At 35.0% G+C, this 18,912-nt stretch overlaps 1 pseudogene; it reads right to left on the bottom strand.

Moving 5' to 3' along the window:
• LOC100729271 (large ribosomal subunit protein uL30-like) overlaps positions 1 to 4,388 on the bottom strand; it is a 154,955-nt pseudogene extending 150,567 nt beyond the window's left edge.
• Between the last annotated feature and the right edge of the window lie 14,524 nt (positions 4,389 to 18,912).

The raw sequence follows: 18,912 nt of genomic DNA, 5'->3' as shown, positions 1-18,912 counted from the left end.
GCATGGTTATTACCAGATTAAATAATGCTTCTCTCCTTTATACATGCTTGTATTCTTGGCTTTTTATATAATAAGTATGCATTTATTCACCAGTAATCATAAAATTTGACATTAATTGAGTAAATATTCTGGGCACTATACTGAGCAATTTAAACTCATTATCTCACTCAATTCTCAGAGTAATTGTATAAATTAGATACTATTTCATCTTTACTCAATAATTGAGGGAATAAGCCCTCACAGGTTAAGTAAGTTGTTCAACATCAGGTGATACTAAATGACAGAGTTAAATTTAAATGAAATGCATTTGGTTTCAAGCTTCATTTAGTACACTTATAATGCCTTGAATCAGCTTCAAATCTATTATTTAAAAGAAGAGTTTCTTGTAACCGGCCTTTTTCTTTGTAGGGATATTTTATTCCGATGAACAAAAATGAAAGATGAAAATACCTGAAGTTTGGCACTTGGCTGCCCTGAGGCGAGTCAGTTACGGTGCTTTGGAGAGTTGGTCCTATGGCTAGGGAAATGCGTGCAGAAACGTTTTAAATAACACAGCAAGTCTAGTCATAGAAGCTAGAGCTCAAAAGGATGTCACAGACGGCTGTGACTACCCCTGTGCCTGACCTGCCTTCAAAAACACATAGACATATCTATGTTAATTCAGGGGAAGGAATCCTACAGCACCAAGAACTGTCATGTGTCCAAATAATATTTAATTATTTTACAAAATTGTTATATGTTGGGAGCCTGCCGTATTACCCATGAGAATATAGCCACAAGATGGCGTCCGCCTACCGCCTCGCTGCTCCCCCACCCATCGTGTGCCCAAGATGGCGCACACATCCTGCTTCCTGGTTCTTGCTCGGCTTACTGTCCCCGCCATATATGGTAATGATTGATTGCTTCCTTGTTGCCGCCCAATCGCCTGTCCCCACGTGTAATCCCATGATTGGATAACATTAGCTATATAAGCCCAAGTATAGGAAGTGCCCGACGCACAACACGTAGGAAGCCATCAAGGAAGGACGTGTATTGAGGTTGTAGCCCAGTCAATAAAGGAGCCTGCAGAGACAAAGTGTTCGTGTGCCTCATTCTGCAGGACAGACGCGGCGCCGGACACTTATAATATGATGTTATTACTTAATACACAAGGATAAAAGTCTGATATAGAGCTAAAAACACAATGAAGGAAAATGGCAATTAGAAGAGAAAAATGAGTAGCTATTCACCTGGGATAAGAAAATAGCAGTAGAGAAAATAGAAATCAAAGAAAGAATCTAGCACTCATATCCTGTGTAAAGTATTGCATCTACATTAAAATCCAGAATAAAATAAAGAGGAGAGAACAAAAGACGACTTACATATTGAAAGTATAGTGGCAGGAAACAAAGACCCAATAGAATACTGAAGAATAAAGTTGAGAAAATCTGCTTAAAGGAGAACAAGAGATAAGAAAGAGAAGAAAATACAGAAAGTCCTTCACAGGGATGCCAGAATAAGGAACAGAAGAAAAAACCATGAATTCATCAAAAAAGTTTCGTAGTTGTCTCCAAGAACTGAAGAACATGATTTTTCAATTTGAAAGTCCCATGACTATTAAGAAAAAGGGAAAAACAAGTTTACTACAAAGAGCATGTAAAAATGTAAGAAAAATGGATGTCAAGAGAAGATTTTATAAAATGAGACATGGAAGGAGGGTGGAAGAGAAAAAGAGAGAGACAGAGAGACAGAGAGACGAGACAGAGAGACAGAGAAAAACCACAGGAAGACCTGCAACATTCTGAGAATTGGATAAAGACATTTTCCTAACATGCAAGTCTAGAAAGGTTTACCTTCCCTGTACCTCTTTTGTTTTTTAATCGGGAAGGTCTTTATGGATGCCTTCTCTAAACAAAAGGAAAGCAAGTAATTTTAAGATAGAATATTGGAAGAAAGAGATACATAAAAGAGGTAAAAGGAATTTTCAGGATGATAAGGGATGAGGCATCGCATATTGACAATTATACTTTATACTATTGCTCTACATGAATGCAAGTCAGTGAATACTCTCAAGGAGGTGATTGCTAAATAGTGTAAAATCCGAGGAGTATCTTATGCACCTGAATGTTGTTAAAACGTTTTGGTGAGTCAATTAGAGAATGGCTGATGAGTCAGAATATGGGTTCTTGAATTTAAAGTGTTAGGAAATAGAAAATTTACACTAAAACTAAAATTGATGTTAATACATAGCTTCATATAAAACATGGCATAAGAAATAGTAAAATCAAATCATAAGCTAAAAGGCATGAGAGTTAGAAAAAACTAAAGAGATTAAATTTCCATAAACCCTATTTTACAGTTGCTTTATTTTTATTTATTTTTTATTTTAAACTGAAAAAACAACAAAAACTATGATACAGAATTTCAAAACAACATAATAGGTGATTAACAATAGTTTGAAACAATATGATGACTTTCAAAACTTAAATTCATTTTCAGAGATACTATCTATCAAATGACGTAAAATGATTTACTCAGTCTCTAAATAAATTCCCAAAGCGTGTCAATCATACTTTGGACAGTATGAGCATCAATAGAATAAATGATATGATATGCAAATAAGGAAAAAATGAGGAACTTACTATAGGCATGCTTTTTTTTAGCAAAGTGTCTTGCCAGGTATGGTGGCACAGGACTGTAATCCCGGAAGTCAGGAGGCTGAGGCAGAAGGATCACTGGGAATTCAAGATGAGCCTGGATTACCCAGTGATTCAAGGATAGCTGAACTGCATAGTGAAACCTTGTCTCACGAAGACAAAAAAAAAAGTGTGTCAATAATTTGTAAGTTATGTAATATAATGGAATTTTAAATTTATTAGCTTTGTTTGATAAAAATCACTTTTTGTAACTTCCATAAAACAATTAAAACTTTGAAGAAGGCATAACTAAAAGACTGAGGACTCATTTCTTCTATTCTCCTACCTTTAAATTAAGGAGAAAAGAAGGATGAAAGTGGAATTATATTAGATAAAGAAAGGAGACACACTTCACATTTACCTGTTCTGCTACTGGGTAGAGCCAGTTGCCAGGCTGTAGAAATCACAAGTGTCTCTGTAATTAACTATACCTCAATTATCTAATTTAAAAGAATATTATCACACTGACATTTACTAACTCAGACTAAAAAATAATAAAGATGCTGTCTTTAGAACTGATAATTTTTTCTATCTAAGTGATAGCACATTTTATGGCTATAAATGAGTACATCACTACATCTAATGAAAGCAGTTGTTTAATAACATGCTTCTTATAAAAACAGCCCACAATTTTCCCGGTCTATGGAACAGGATTCCTTTTATCTGAGTCAAAATTCAGGTTCAAAGAACCCTTTGCATTTGTCAAGAAAGCACTAAATTTCACATTGTCCAGTAACTAAAAATTTTGAACCATAGGGAAATAGAAATTCTTGCATGACTATCAGTTCTCTGCCCTCCTAGATTTTCTATATAACTGAAAAATGAGTGGGAAGGGGAAAAACTAGACAAAAATCAAATTTTTCTTCATAGAATACTTTCAAAGTCATAAGAAAAATATGAGAGACTGTATTTTCAAAACAGCATTTCTGAAAATACATTTAAAGAAAATTGTTATTATTTGTCTTTATCCAAAGTAAAATATTAAAAACATGCAGGGAATTAACACAGACGTGCATAACCAACTTGAGCCCCAGTAATACTAAAGTTTCCGCTCATGCAGAGAACTGTTTCTGAGCTCAAAAGTGCCCCCACGTGGAAAGAAGCAAACATTACACTCTGCTTTGTACTTCCGTTCTATTTGCGTACTGCAGGACCATCTTTGAAGCTTTCTGATCAAGGTTGTTTAGTTAACTATGGCAGAAATAATTAGAACTTACTAGGCATTTTGTTTTATTTTGATATCATAGTAAACAGGGAGCAGAAAGATACGAATAATACCATTTTGTGTATCTCAGTAACCCAGTGCTTAGTATACTTCCTAGTATAAAGCAGAAGATAAATATGTTTTAATAAACAAAATCATACAAGCCAGACACGTAAAAATAAATCTTATTCTCCTCCTCCTCTTCCTCTATGTTTTTTAATTTTTCTTTCTTGTTTTTCCTTCTTTTCCTTCTCCTCTTCCTCCTCTTTCTCCTCCTCCTCTCTTTCCACCTCCTCCCCCTTCAGGTGCAATATCCAGCAACCTCGTTCCACCTGATTGTACTTTTGAAATTTCACTCAAATCCAAACTGGTTGCTTTGTTTTACTTTCTAGCCATAGGCCCAGATTACCTCTTTTCCGGACATTGGCAAACGCCCCCAGTGGACCAGTCTGGCTAGCATTCAACTTCCTGTAGAGGTGCTTCAGAGCAGAAAGCCTATTAAGATTCATCTCGTAATCTTAAAAAATACTATGAAAGAAGGAGGATTTCTAGTTTGAGGGAATGAGAAGTTTGATAAATGTTCCCCCAGAAAATAACTGCAAAACTCCATAAAACAGTATAAAATAAACATTTTTGACTTTTGAAATCAATGAATAATAACAAGCTGAAATAGTACTTTTTAGTAACTGTCAATATTTAATGTTGTATGAATTTTTTCAGTGAGCAGTATTAGACATAATTAAAACAATAACACCTGAATGCATTAGAATTTCAGTTTCCATTATCATTTTTATTAAATTTACCCATGTTTTCATTAGATACTGCTTGGATATTTAAAAAATATGTAAATATTTTATTGCTTTTAGTCTTGAGAATCAGTTCAGAAAGAATGAATTAAAAGTAATGAAATTCTTTGTTGCTAGACTAAAATTATTTTTGATAATAAAAACTAAGGCCATGGATTTTTTTGGTGAATTAACACTTGGACGTATCTTTTCATCATCTATCATTATTAAAGTGAACAGAAACAAGGAAAATTTTGAATTAAGATTCTCTCTGTACTAATTAAATTTACTCATATTTTATTCATGGAAGATAAGTAGGCTCAGGATTCAATATTGTGAATTCAGAAGGCACACTTTGTGAGAAACTTTGTTTCTCTTTTTGTCAAAATCGTTACTAATTAGATCTACAGATGTGTAGAGAAATAAGAGTTACATGGAGAGGAAAGAGAAATTTTTTCATAGCAATACCATCAATAATAAATTCTTATTATTTGACTGAGTTTTACTCTTTATTCATCAGTTAATTTATGTGTTAGTTCACAAAAGTTGAAAACAAATGATGGACAGGAAGTTAAGGTCATCATCTACGCTGTTATTAATGTGAGACATTTAGCAAAAACAAATGTTGAGCTCTCACAGTGATGGGCCAATAGAGTACAATGGCCGTGTGCTATTACCTGGTGCTATCGTCCTTTCATGTCGTAGGAATCCAAAAATCAGTTTGATTTTAAACATGTTTTCCTCCTTATCAAAATAAAAAAAATGTCTCCTAGTAAACTGAATTGCTTAGGCACCAGGTAGAATTTCCTAAGTATTTATATATCTAATATTCTGTTACATTTTTATGGAAAAAAATCGGTAAAATTAAGAACACTTTTTCTAAGCAAAAATTTAATGCACACGTATTTAAAATAGATATTCCATAAAATACGGTAATACTTGTAGTGATCAACGCGGAAATCTAATTCTTTGTCTTGCAATGCATAAGCCAAAATATTACAGAAACAAAAACTGTATTTATTGGAATCTTTAAATTATTGGTTGCTGGATCTCTGGCCAGAGATACGAGTCCAGGGAAAATAAGTGTTAGACACCTCGCGATGCATTGTCCCGTGATCCATTTGTATGGGCTGCATTCCACACTCTGATGCCCAAATCATCCTTTCTTGTTTCAAAAAAATAATCTTTCAGATATGATGAAGTCACTGCTCTGCCGAACTGTCACCAAGAGTTCTCTATCAACTGGGGGAAATAGCCAGAGCCCTTTGTTTACCTTTATGACCTTAGTTATCAAGGGGATGTGTACTCTAAAGTCACCATACAGTCATTTAAATAGATAATTTCTTCTTTGTGGTTTCCAGACTTCCATTGCCGTCATATTCTTTAATGTTTTGCCATTATTTGCCTAAAATATGTGCATAATATTTGCTTCATATTTTGTGTAAATTGATTCTCATTTTATTCACTAGATTTATTCTGATGAAAGCTTTGTATCATTCCTATGTTCCAAAGATTCCATATTGCATTCCAAACACGAATCGCTCCTGAAAAAGAATGTAGTAAGAGTTTGGCTTTAGCTAATGGTGCAGTAGGTAATTAGGACAAATCCTCCCACGGGGAACAAGCAGAAGAAATTTAGCAAGGTATTTCTGAAAGCTTGTTGCAATGGAGTAGAGCTCTACCAATAAAGAATTTAAAAGGCAACATCTGGATGAGTTCAGGAGAGCAAAACGTTGACTCACACCTGGGCCATTTTTTTCCTTTTCTTTTCTACAAGTGATTCTTCTGAAACACTTAGAAACTAAGAAGAACTTTCTAAGCTTCTATAAGTTTAAAGAGTAAAAGAAATTAATTTCCGGGCCAGACAGAGAACTAGTTTAGTAAAACTGCTGCAGGTTTTTGTTTAGTTAAAAAGCACTACCACTAGGAAAATCACCTCACTCTGTTCACTTTGAAGTACAAAGCTTGGTCTGCTGATGGCAGTTTTCTTTTTCCTGTCTGTGTGTTCATCCACATCAAACCTTACCCACCTGAGTAAAGATGAACGCTTCCTATTTTGCTCATATTGCAACCTCAGTTCCCTGGATCTGACTGGTTAAGTGGCAGGGTCTTCACTAACGATCACTTAGAGCTAGCTCACGGTGCTCACACAGAGGCAATGCTGATTCCACCAGTTTTAGGCTCTACAGAGCACTAGCATGCAAAAGGAAACCATGTTTTCTTTTACAGTGGTCAGCCTTTCCTGTTGATGATAGCATCCATCCCGATTTATGCACTCTGGCAATATCTCCCACAAATAAATCTGACATAATAGAGGACAAAATTAACAAGTCACTTCTTAGCTCTTTTAAAATCTACAGGGGTGCTTTGCTAATTGGTTTATAAAGATGAAAAAGAGCTTAAATACATTTAAAATATGAGAACCAAAGAAATTCCAAAGAAAATAGAAATAGTAATTTAAATATGCTCATTGTATAAATGGAAAAGCTCTGCTATATTAATAATACCTTTTGATGTGATTCACTTAATCAAGATGAATTCTTAGAAATTATCCTGGTGTGATAAATAGGCTTTCTCTCTGATTTTATCAGAATGTAAAAATAATGTCACATAAGCAATACTAGAAAATATTGTAGTTTAGCTAGATTTTGAATTTTTGATAGAAAGTTGAACAGCTGGAACTTCATAAGCTTTGTATTCTGGTTTCAATCAAGTGAACATTAATGGTATAAATAGTTCTAATTATTCCTAGTGGGAGGTTAACCAAAGTTTTTATAAAACAGATGGATTCTTATAACTTCAGATAGCATTACAAGTTATGTGAATAAGGAAATTATTCTATGTATATCATTTGCATAAATTTTCAAGTTTTGGCAGACACCTGTAATTCCAACACTTGGGAGGCTGAGGCAGGAAGACTGCTGCATGTTCGAGGCCAGTCTGGGCTACAAAATGAGTTCAAGGAAAACCTAAAAGTGTACAATTAAACCCCTGTCTCAGAAAGACAAAATAATATAAAGTTTTATTTTTATGAATGTTTTACTATTAGTAGTGGCTTTACTTATTTTTAAACAATGACTAATTCACTTCTAAGGACTTCCAGTGACACTGAATACTTGAAAACAATTAGCAAATAGTTTTTTTCATTAAAAATAAATTTTTCTACAGAAATCAATCTTTCTAAAGTTAAATATTCAGAGTTTTCATATAATATTTTTAATTTATATTCTTGTGTATGTATAAAATGCAAATATATATGATATTCTTGTACATAGAGGAACATATTTGTATCTTAAAAACTAAATTAAAATGCTAAAATGAATTTTAATACATAGACATACATATGCTTAATTTTCTCTTCAGATTGGAAGTTTAATATTGTCATCAAATATTGTGTAATGTATTGTATTTTGAATTTAAATGTTATTATACCACATCAAAAAATAAAGGGCCAGGGATTTTGTGGCATAAGTGCCTGGCAGGCAAGCGCAAGGTCATGAGTTCGATCACCAGCACCAAAAAAAAGTCAGGAGGAGAATAAATAAATGATTATTGTGACCTTAAATCACGTAGCTAGCTCTCCAGGTTTAAAAAAGTGCAGAGTTACACTTGTCAGTCATATATTTTACTCAGAAAATGAAATCTTGTTATCTCTTATACATTCAGCCGTCAGGAGTCACACTCTGCACCATCCTTCCCTTTCCCTACAGTAATTAGGAGTGACTAGCTGATCCCACTACATTAATTAGTCTGACTAAAATGTCTGAAGGTAACAAATGCATGGTCTGAAGCACCCTCATCATCATGGGTATGTTACTGGATATATTCAGTGACAATACCTTGTACATCTGTATTGCTATACCATACCTCGGACTATCTTAGTATTGTCTTTACTACTAGAAATAATGTCTCTAACTCTAATTAGATGTAGTACAATCAATTTAAAAAGAACCAGAATCAAATCATAAATCTCATTCTTCATATTCTGTTTCTCTAGTCTTATGAAAATTCGTATCAGAGTTCAACTAAAGAAGCACTAGAACTTCAATATTAAGAAGTTAGCTGCAAGGAATCTGGTGGACAAGTCCAAAAGATGGACAAACCATTCATCAGCAAATGCGGCTGGAACCCTTGGCTCATGCCGTTGCTGCTGACAGGTAGAATTTATTCTTCAAAAAAATCTCAACTCTGTTTCAGACCTTTTCAGCAGATTGAATTGAACCCATCCATATTAACTGGAATAATCTTTTACCTGAAGACTAATTATTATAATTTCAATTGCATGCACAAAATATCTTCACAGTAACAACTAGATTAGTTCTTGATGAATAGCTGAAAATGTATAGTCTAGTCAAATTAACCATCACTTGTATTTTTACTAATATGGAGCACATAATACTCTTTAAATTAAAAACAATAAACATGACCAAAAACTTTTCCACCTGTGTAGAAATGGTTACTTTTCAAAATAATATAGTAGTTATGGGAAATGGCAAAATCTGGATCCATTTTTCTTCTATTTCATTAATTTTTGGTCTATTCACCTTGTGTTAACTACTAAATACATGGCATAGAACATGTAACAGTTATTGTATGGTAGCTTAAAATTTATAAGCTTTCAAGCATAATTTTTTCCCTAAAATCAGAGGCTACATCCTGAGAAAATCTTACACTTAAGTCCCAGGAGCTCCATGTATCATCTTTTGTTATCTCAAAGCTACAAGTAAATGTTTATTGTAGTTTGAATTCCAAAACAGTGAATAAGAAGTGCACAATGAAGATCAATGAAAAAACGACATCGATTTTTTTTAAAGTGGAGGAGATACTTTGCCCTAATGCCTGCAATGCAGGAATAACCCAATTCTAGCCAGTTCGATAGTCAGTCTCTTGGTTGGCACAGTCTATTTCCCACGCCATATTCAATTGTGTTAAAGCCAAGAAGTGAGGTTCTTTCTAACACATTTTTATAGCAATTCATTTTGCTCTGTAATCTCGATTGGTCTCTGTCATGTTCTAAATAGTTCAGAAAAAAATTTTTTACACATTATCCACATCCACAGTGATTTATTTCCCAGAAAATCTTTGCGCTGTCACTTTTCATTAGAAAAGAAATGACTAGTCCGTCAACCAGTAAATTTTAGTGTCCTTTGCGACAAGTAGGTTGTCTTCTTTTCAGTAAAGGCCCCAGGAAAAGTCATCCATGTCTTGAAAGCATATTTATCTCAATTAATTTTCTAAAAAGGAAAAATTGCCAGTCTCCTAATTTAATCATACTGCATAGAAACCTGTCAAAATGTAATGAAAATCAAATCACACTTAAAAGAATAGCTAATTTAGAAATGAGAAAAACTGCTGCATAGGAATTAAACAGAGGACCCAGTAACTCATTACTCAATAATTATTAAACAAAGAACATTTTTTCTTTACTCCAACATCTGAAGCCATTTAGGTATTTTTTGTTTATCAACCTTACCACAATTAAATGAACAATTTATCCTGCATGGAATGGAATCCTATAAACCACTGGTGTTTTTAAGACTTTCATACATTTGTCCTCAAAGCAGTTGTGCAAGGACACTGTTTGTATTCAGTTAAAGGATTTGTCTTCTCAACTTGAATGACTTGGGTGGAGCTTCCTGTCCAAGAAACAAATTGAGGCGATCTGAGCTACAGTCTGTAAAGAGACACTATTGTGCTTCTCTGTCTTTGAAATAGAAAATTCCCAGAATGGACTTAACATGAACCAGGATGTTTATATAATGTATTTTACTGTATTTTTTGTATCTTAAAATTATTTCCTTAAATAATTTCCTTTAAACTTTTAATCCTCACAATAACCTCATAAATTGGTACCCTCATGTATGTTTTCAAAAAGAAACTCATTTAATCTTTTCAAAATTGAGTCTCTTGTACAATCTCCCATTCCACTTAGCTATATTACTGACTCTGAATCCACAGATCCTCCTATTAGGATGACCTTGCATTTCAGAGCACATGTATCCTTTCCTGAGAGAAGGATAATAATCTAGGTTTTATGAATAATCAAATTTTTACTGTCTGAAAGAAATTTATTATACAGTAAAACAAAGCCCCAAAGTGATAGACATAGCACTAACGTAAATAACCACATAATAATAGACTTGTATCTAGAACTTTGTCTTCTGATTTTTTAAAGCAATGCTCTTGCTACTAAACAATACACATTTTAATATTTCATATTTACAGAGTTCTGTTGCAACATCCACTAGTCATAAAGTAGACTTGAATGTATCAATTTGGTAGAACTTCCAGTATAATTGACCCAATTTATAATCCATGCCAATGTGGCCCTTCACAATTGTTGGATTTAGTTTGATATAATATTCAGTCCATCCAGCTAAATGCTAAAGTTTTCTTCCTAGACACCTATGGTCAATTATCATTGCAATCATTAGAACAATTTTTTTGAAACAGGCTCTCCCTACGTTCTCAAACACACTACCTCCTGCCTCAGCCTTCCCAGTGCTGGGTTAATGCGTATGCACCACCACACATGTAAGAACAAATTTAGTACATATACAAATGTTCATTAGAAACTAAGAGCTAAGATACTCATGCAGTTTGCTCCCTAAGCTCAACGAAATGCCAGCTCTCTGTCTCTTTAAATACATTGATTATACTTGGCCTGGAATCTTTCAGAGATACACACATGACAGTAAGCTAGAGACCCATCTGCATAACTACTTGCAAACAACAGTAACCAATTGCTTTTGAGTTAGTAACTGAACATCAGTCTCTTTGGGAATTAAAATTCAAGATCCCCTAGAATAGTACTTCAGTATTCACTGTTCATATAATTAACCGTGTGTTTACAGTATTTCTGGTCATTATACAAAACTTGGCTATTCCTTATTTTTTCAATGAAACTCCATGTGGCATATCTGTCATGCTAGCTGAATATCTTACTTTTGATCACAGACAAATAAAGCTGAATCCTTGTAGTAGTCATTTCTGTGGTATGAACAGGAACTTCCAAATATTATCTGAGATCCTCTAGAGAATTTGCTACTTATTACAGTAATTAGCCATAGCTTGAGGGAGAGCTGATGCATATATCACATTGTCTACAATGAAATATTTTAAAAGAAATGGCAAAGGGATAAAACATTATTCCAAGTTAATAATATGATATTGCAAGCAAAACCTAATAATTTGCTTCTCTCTTCTCTCACTATTTCTAAATCTTTTTATGTCTTTTCTCCCCCATAAATCATCCTCAGAAAATTGTGAATGTATACATATCAAAATCCATAAGAATATTAAATATTATTTATAATATATTTCAAATTCTCACACCATTGCTCTATACAATACAAACCTGTGTCACAGTCTAGTCTATAACAGCAATCTAAAATGATCCTTGATTATGGCCAGGCATGATGCTACATACCTATGGGCTCACTACTCAGTACTGCATTGTCCCCCCAAAAAACTAACTGGTTCTGAAAATACTACTGATATTAAACAGCTATCATTTTTTATTATTCTTGGCAAGATGCATAAAGGAAGGCAGTGCTGATGGAACCAGGCCATTTCTAATAATACAAACACCAGGCAAAAGTTAGCGTGTCAAACTCTAGGATTTAGGTTGGAATCAAGAGATAATAAATATTGGGTTATTCATTGGTATTTTTTAAAATCTCATTTAAATATGTTGCCCAAGTACAAAGACTACTACTACAAATGCTTCTGCTTCCTGGATGATTTCCCCACTCAGTATCTTGGCTACAAATAAAGAAACTGCTCAATCCACACTAACAACATTTCTCAGTCCCATTAGTATACTTTACTTTAGACCACAAACTATGTTAACAGGGAGAAAAAGCTGAGAGTGAATAAAAACACATTGTAAAATGAATTCATAGACTTGATGAAAGTTAAAAGAGTTATTACAGGCAAAGGTCCTAAGTGGCTATATTAGGATCATATAAGCATTTTACTTAAACTTCAGAGTGCTTTTTTTAGTAAAATCAATTGCAAACTTTTCAAAGTAGTATGTGAGACATGTACTCCCCCTTTCCTTTGAGTACAACTTGGTGATAGGATCCTACTGCGGCCACTTTCCCAAGTGGCAATGGCAGGCATATGTGAGCTGTAGCTCTCCCGGCAAGAATGGGCATCTTCCATATGTCAAGGCTACGTTCAGTGTTCTGGGTTCTGATTTTATGACTTATGCATTAATCAGATCATAGGCAGATAATCAGGTAACTAATCCATAATATAAAATAATTAGAGCTATCTATGGCAATATGTCAGAGGTTCAGATGCATAATTATCAGATGAAAAAAATCCTTCACATAAGTACATGATGGTGATACTGAAGGAAATTTCAGCACAAATAGTGCTCTGCTTTAAAAAATAGTGCAGTTGTATTATTTGTGGATACGGGCAAAGGAAACAAAAATTTAAAAACTTACAAAGAAACACCACATCTCGGCACCAGAATTTCAGATCTATCTGGCCAAAGAAGGAGGAGTTAGAAGAATAATCTCATTGTGTATGTATCTCTTCATTTTCTTTAAAAAACAGAAAAAATGGGGGAGAACTGACAATAAGCTATGAAATGTCATATTCATAAATCATATTTCATAAAGATAATATTTATTTCTTTCTGAGATGTTCTATGTATTTAGGATATTTAATGGTTAAATTTTATTTCTATATAGTTACAATTCTAGGATAAGTTAATTCACCTTCACACAATAATTAGTAAATTCCTTATTGAATGGTGAGGAAAGAAGTATCTTTCCTTTCATGAGCACTCTCATGCCCCCCTCTTTTGCCACACTGGCAGCACTGGCAGCTTCACAGTCTGTCTTTGGTTTCCTGTACCCGTCTTTTATGATCCACAGTAGTCTGTGCTGAGAGCTGTGCTTTCCTGCTGTTCCACAGCTAGTATGCTAAGTGTGGTCCCTTTTCATATGGAATCTCAAGTCAGACGTGACTCCAGAGAAGATATCAACTCCTTACATCTAGCTATTTAAGGTTTTAATACACTGGAGGTTGGGTTAATTAACATAATGGGCACTAGAAAATGACTGGCCTTCATGGGATGTTTTGTTTTCTGAAAGATAAGGAACTCTTGTTGGCCACTAAAACTATGCCACTGAAATGGCATAGTTTTCTCTAAATATTAAGCTATTAAGGCTTCTGGTTTCTAGTACAGCATGTAAACACCTTACGTACCCCTTCATCCTAATAACAAATAAAAAGCTGAACAAACTGAAAACTCCACAACTTTTCCTAGATCTACAAAAGAACAGAGGTCACAGAGAAAACTGCTTGGCCCCAAATTGGAGAGAGGGACACATACATACAACAAGTCACAATGTATGAAAACAGAAATCTTTGCAGGAAATAGAACCAGAATAGGAAACTGTGAGCCTCCATTTGTAAAAGGCTGGAAATTCAAAGAGCTGAAAGCCAAAACTTCCAGAGGTTCCTAATCATGGAAATTTCTAGAATACCAACAAGGTTCTGATGGTAAAGATCAGAGAAAAATCTCCAGCTTCCAGTGGAAAATACACCACAGCATTCTGTTCTTCTTTACAAGGCCTGTCCCCAGGAGGAAATACTTGACCAGAGATTCAGCTGATGGAGTTTTGTAAAAGCCTACTACACCTGAAGGGAGGCAAATACCCAGCCCAGTCCTCTGTTGCCCTGTGTCCCACCTAATGATAGAGGGAAATACATGCAAAGTTTACAGCCAGGGACACAGGCTCACTAAAAGACTGAGACCCGTTCAGAGGTATCCAAAGTATTCCCCTTTCCCCTACACCTTACCAACATGTCACCAGAACCATTTACTAGGGTTTCTTTGAGACTATACCAGGTTTTAAGAAAAACCAAAAGCACAGAACAATCCCATGAAAAGAGAGAAGACATCAGAAATTCACAGACATGACAAGGACATAGAACCATCATAAAAGGAATTTAAAGCAGTTATGATTACTACAACAAAGACTCTAGTAACTTAATATTTGAAAAAGTAGACGTATATGGGAAATGTGAGCAGAAAGATGTGTCTAGAAAGAAATAAAAAGAAATTAAGAATATTGTAACTAAAGTGAAGAATATTCTTGATCGGCTCATTATGTGGAATGGAAGCAGCTAAGGAAAGAATCTCTGAGCTTGAGAATGGTCCTAGAAACTTGAAAAATCAAAAAGGAGAAAAATGATGTTTAAAAACATGAAATAGAAATTCTCATAAAAGGGGGAAAAAGAAAGGAGCAGGAAAAAATATTTGCAGCAATAATAATGGAGATTTACTTCATGTTAATGTCAGGCACCAAATTATAGCTAAGTAAAACAATCAGAAAAAATGCCACAAGTTAAAATAATATTAATCATAACAAAACAAAATCCTCCACCTAAGCATGTCATGTTTGAGTTGCAGAAAATTAAAGATAAAGGAACAAATATGGAAAAATTCAATAAAAGGACAGGCAAAGATAAGAATTAGAGCTGACATCTCATAATCCATGCAGGAATTAAGTGCTGTTATGGATTAAAAACTGGTGTCAACTTAACACCAGGTGCACTAAATCAACATGGTGCTGAGTGTAGATGGCCCACCTGAGGAAAGTTGCCAGAATAAATAGAGACATGGAGAAGATGAGTGAGGCCTTGTGGGTCTCTCTAAGTGATGCTGTCTGAGCCATTGGTTCTCCTGGAAGAGCCCATCATGACCAGCTTCCCCAGTGAGAGTTCGACCATTACCATTGGAGGAGCTCGAGATATTGTCCCTGAAAATGGTCATGGTTCACTTCAGGGGAGTTCTGCTCCTTACACTGAGCATTGCTTCCTGGCTCCAGAGGGGAAGATGTGTGCTGTTTAATCTCCAGGAGAAGCTTGTCACATTGGCTTTCTGACGTGTACTTGACTGTTATAGTTGGAGGAGCTTGGGACCACCTAGTCACAGAGGATGGTTGTGGTATTTTGCAGTGCAGCCCTGGTCCTTATTCTGAGCATGATTTCTCGACTCCACCATAGAACCCTCAACCTACTGGCACAGCTCCTTCATCCTGCTGGCATAGACTTTCTAGCTTCCACCACTGACCTTTGGGCCTTCCCAGCAGATTATTAAAACAGACTGGCATGAGTCCTTGTCATGGGCTCTCGACCTGCAGTTGGACACATGGGAGGCACTGTCATGGGCCCTGGGTCTTCAGCTGGGCTCATGCAGGACATTGCTGTGGGATCCAGGTCCCTGGCTGAATATTCCGGGTCTTTATTGAGTTGCAGACAGATCTCCTGCACTTTCTTGTGTTTAACTCTGGGTGACCATCATAAAATAATATAAATTCTGTGTCCTGACTGTAATTGTTCCCTTACAACTCTTGACTACTATAAGTGCCTAACATATCTAAATTTTTGACATAAAATAACAACCGCTTGCAATTCTGTACCCCACAAAATTATAGGATATAACTCAAAGTGAAGGAGAAATAAAGACTTCTCTCAGAAAAAATGAATTGAAGAAATTTATTACCAGGAGACCTGCCTTTCAGGGAATATTGAGAAAGTGCTTCAGAAAAAGAAAGCAGTAAGAAACTCAGATCTATATTTTTAAAAAGATCATTAAGGAGGAAAGAGAAATGAGTGAAACAAATAACTTCTATTGTTCTTGTCCTTTATTGATTGAAGAGGTAAAGTTGAACCAAGCAATAATAGCAACAATGTACAGCTAACATATGAGTGAAATGGATAGCATAGAATACTCAGTTATTATGAGGTAGTTGTACCATATACAAGGTAGAATCCTGTATTAATATTTATAATAATGAACCAAGTGTGGTGGCACATGCCTGTAATCCCAGTGCTTTGAAGCCAGAAGCAGGTGGATCGGCGTGAGTTTGAGGCCAGGCTGGGCTACATAGTGAGTTTAAGGCCATCCTGAACTACACAGAAAGACCATGTCAAAGATACAATATATAGCATATATTTTGCCGAAAAAATATTTTCATCTGAAATTTTGGATTTGTTATTGATAATTTTTAATTTTGAGGCTGTTTATTTCTATGTGTGTGTGTTTATTAGTCTAGGGAGTGAAGATACAGCTCAGTAGCAGAGCCTGCCTGGGAAGTGTGAAGTCCTTAGTTCAAAACCCTCAACAAATCCAAGTATGCTTTTTAAAACCTGCTCCAAAGGCAGCATACTTCAATCATGTATACTACAATTTGTCTGATTTTCATAATTTTTGTGAACTTGTATACTAAAATGATCTACATTGAGTTTTTACACTTTGTCTTTCAAGTTATCATAGTATAAGCAGTATAAAAATAATTAATAGAACTCTAGCTTTTACATTTAAAATTTCAAGCACTTAAATCATCTTAAGTTTAAAAAATAAAAAGAAGTTGGGCTGGGGATTTCGCTCAGTGACGTAAGTGCCTGCCTTGCAAGCACGTGGTCGTGAGTTCCATCCCCGGTACCGATTTAAAAAATAAATAAATAAAAATTTTAAAAAGTTTTGGAAACAAGAGACAACCTTTTGATAATATACACTACAAAATTAAAATTATATTAGCGAGTCATCATGGTGAAAGCCTATAATTTCAGTGGTTTGGGAGGCTGAGTCAGGAAGGTCACACACAATTTCAAGCTCTGTTTAAGTAATTCAAGCTACTTAGCAAGACTTTGTCTTAAAAAATAATAAAGGGCCCCGGATCCAGTCTCCACAACAATAAATGAAAAATAACAAAGTAAGTATTAAATTAAAATAACTCATCAATAAATGAAAAGTTTATACATAGGCTCTTGGGTAATTATTTTAACAAGATTACCAGCACAATATTTGGTTTTTTTCAATTGATAAAGTATCTGATACACCGTAAATACTCAAAAAAATTCTGGCATTGTAGTCACAACACATGATAACTGTGATAACCTTGTACATAAACACTGTCACTGCTGCCCTTTCATAGTCTGGAAAACGAAGATCCATTAGAGGGTAAGTTGGTACCTCCACGGCTGCACATCAACCAGGTGGCACAGGAACCCTTCAAGTTTCTCACCCTTCAAATTTCTCGCCCTGATAACCACACTAGGATCCAGCCTGAGTGAGATTCACATTCAGGGAAGAGACTGTGGGTTCAGGATACCAAGCTGCTGCACTCAGAGTGCTGGAGAAGCGCTGGGTGTGTGGTGTCAGGGATTCCTGCCTGGGCCTGCACAGAGGAAGCCAAGGGCCACTATATACAGACCTTTTCTTAAAGCAACTCGTCTTTGAGTTTCTTTTGAGTGTAGCACTTCAGAAGATAAGAGTTGGTCACACTTAAAATCATCTGTAGCTCTCACAAAATTTAGTCTGAGGTTTCCTGCTTGCAGGTAAAAAGAATTCTAATTTATAAAAAGAATACAATCAACGAATATTATATGCATTTTTTAAAACTCCTGAATTTCAAGTTTGAAAACTATAAAGAATAGTCACAATTTTTGCATTTATAAGCTGATACTAAATTTTCTGCATTATTAGCGAAGCAGCACTAAAATAGTTGAGAAGCATAAAAAATAGAAATGGACTACTGAGCTTCTGGAATTATGCAAATGACACAATGGCTTCTATTAAATTCTGAGGTCATGAGTCTGGGAAGCAAATGAGGTGAATTAGTGTGCAAGTAGAGAAAGAGAGTCTAATTTAAAACTCATTTAAGACCCACCTATTAACAATTTAAGACAGTGCTAGTTCAATTGTAAGACTATCTTAAAGGGCTACAAAACAAAAGAGAATTTATGAGGCATTTAGCTCCCAACCTAAAACTGCTGGAGTTGACAAGTTCATTTTTAGTATTTGATTTAAAAATCCGAGGCACAGCAGTAGCAAGTTAAGATGCAAATTCATTTTTTTAGGAATCAGAAGAGATGTACGTTTTAATTGAATTTCCTGTGAATAAAACATTTGCTGCTTCAGAGACTAAATTTTATTCTGAATGATTTGGGAGGAAGTCTTAACATTCTTCGTCTTTTCTTTTTCTTTTTCTTTTTTTTGGTATTTCAGCAGTTTATGTTCCAAATCAGAAAGACTCACAGGACCTGAGCCTTGTTTTAGAAAGTCAGTAAATTACAGAGACCAAGTGAGAGGTGTCTTTTGACCTGAGATCAGAAGTGATGGGTAAACGAAATCATTTTCCTCAAGGGCAACCTGAGCAGGTCTCATTGGCATGATTTTTTGTTTGTTTGTTTGTTTGTTTTTTTGTCTTTTTCGTTT

The sequence above is a fragment of the Cavia porcellus genome, unplaced genomic scaffold (assembly GCF_034190915.1).
Source record: "Cavia porcellus strain 051 isolate PalLab524CR breed Dunkin Hartley unplaced genomic scaffold, mCavPor4.1 scaffold_30, whole genome shotgun sequence".
Lineage (NCBI taxonomy): Eukaryota > Metazoa > Chordata > Mammalia > Rodentia > Caviidae > Cavia > Cavia porcellus.
The sequence above is the reverse complement of the archived record's forward strand: the minus strand, read 5'-3'. Positions and strand labels throughout refer to the sequence as shown.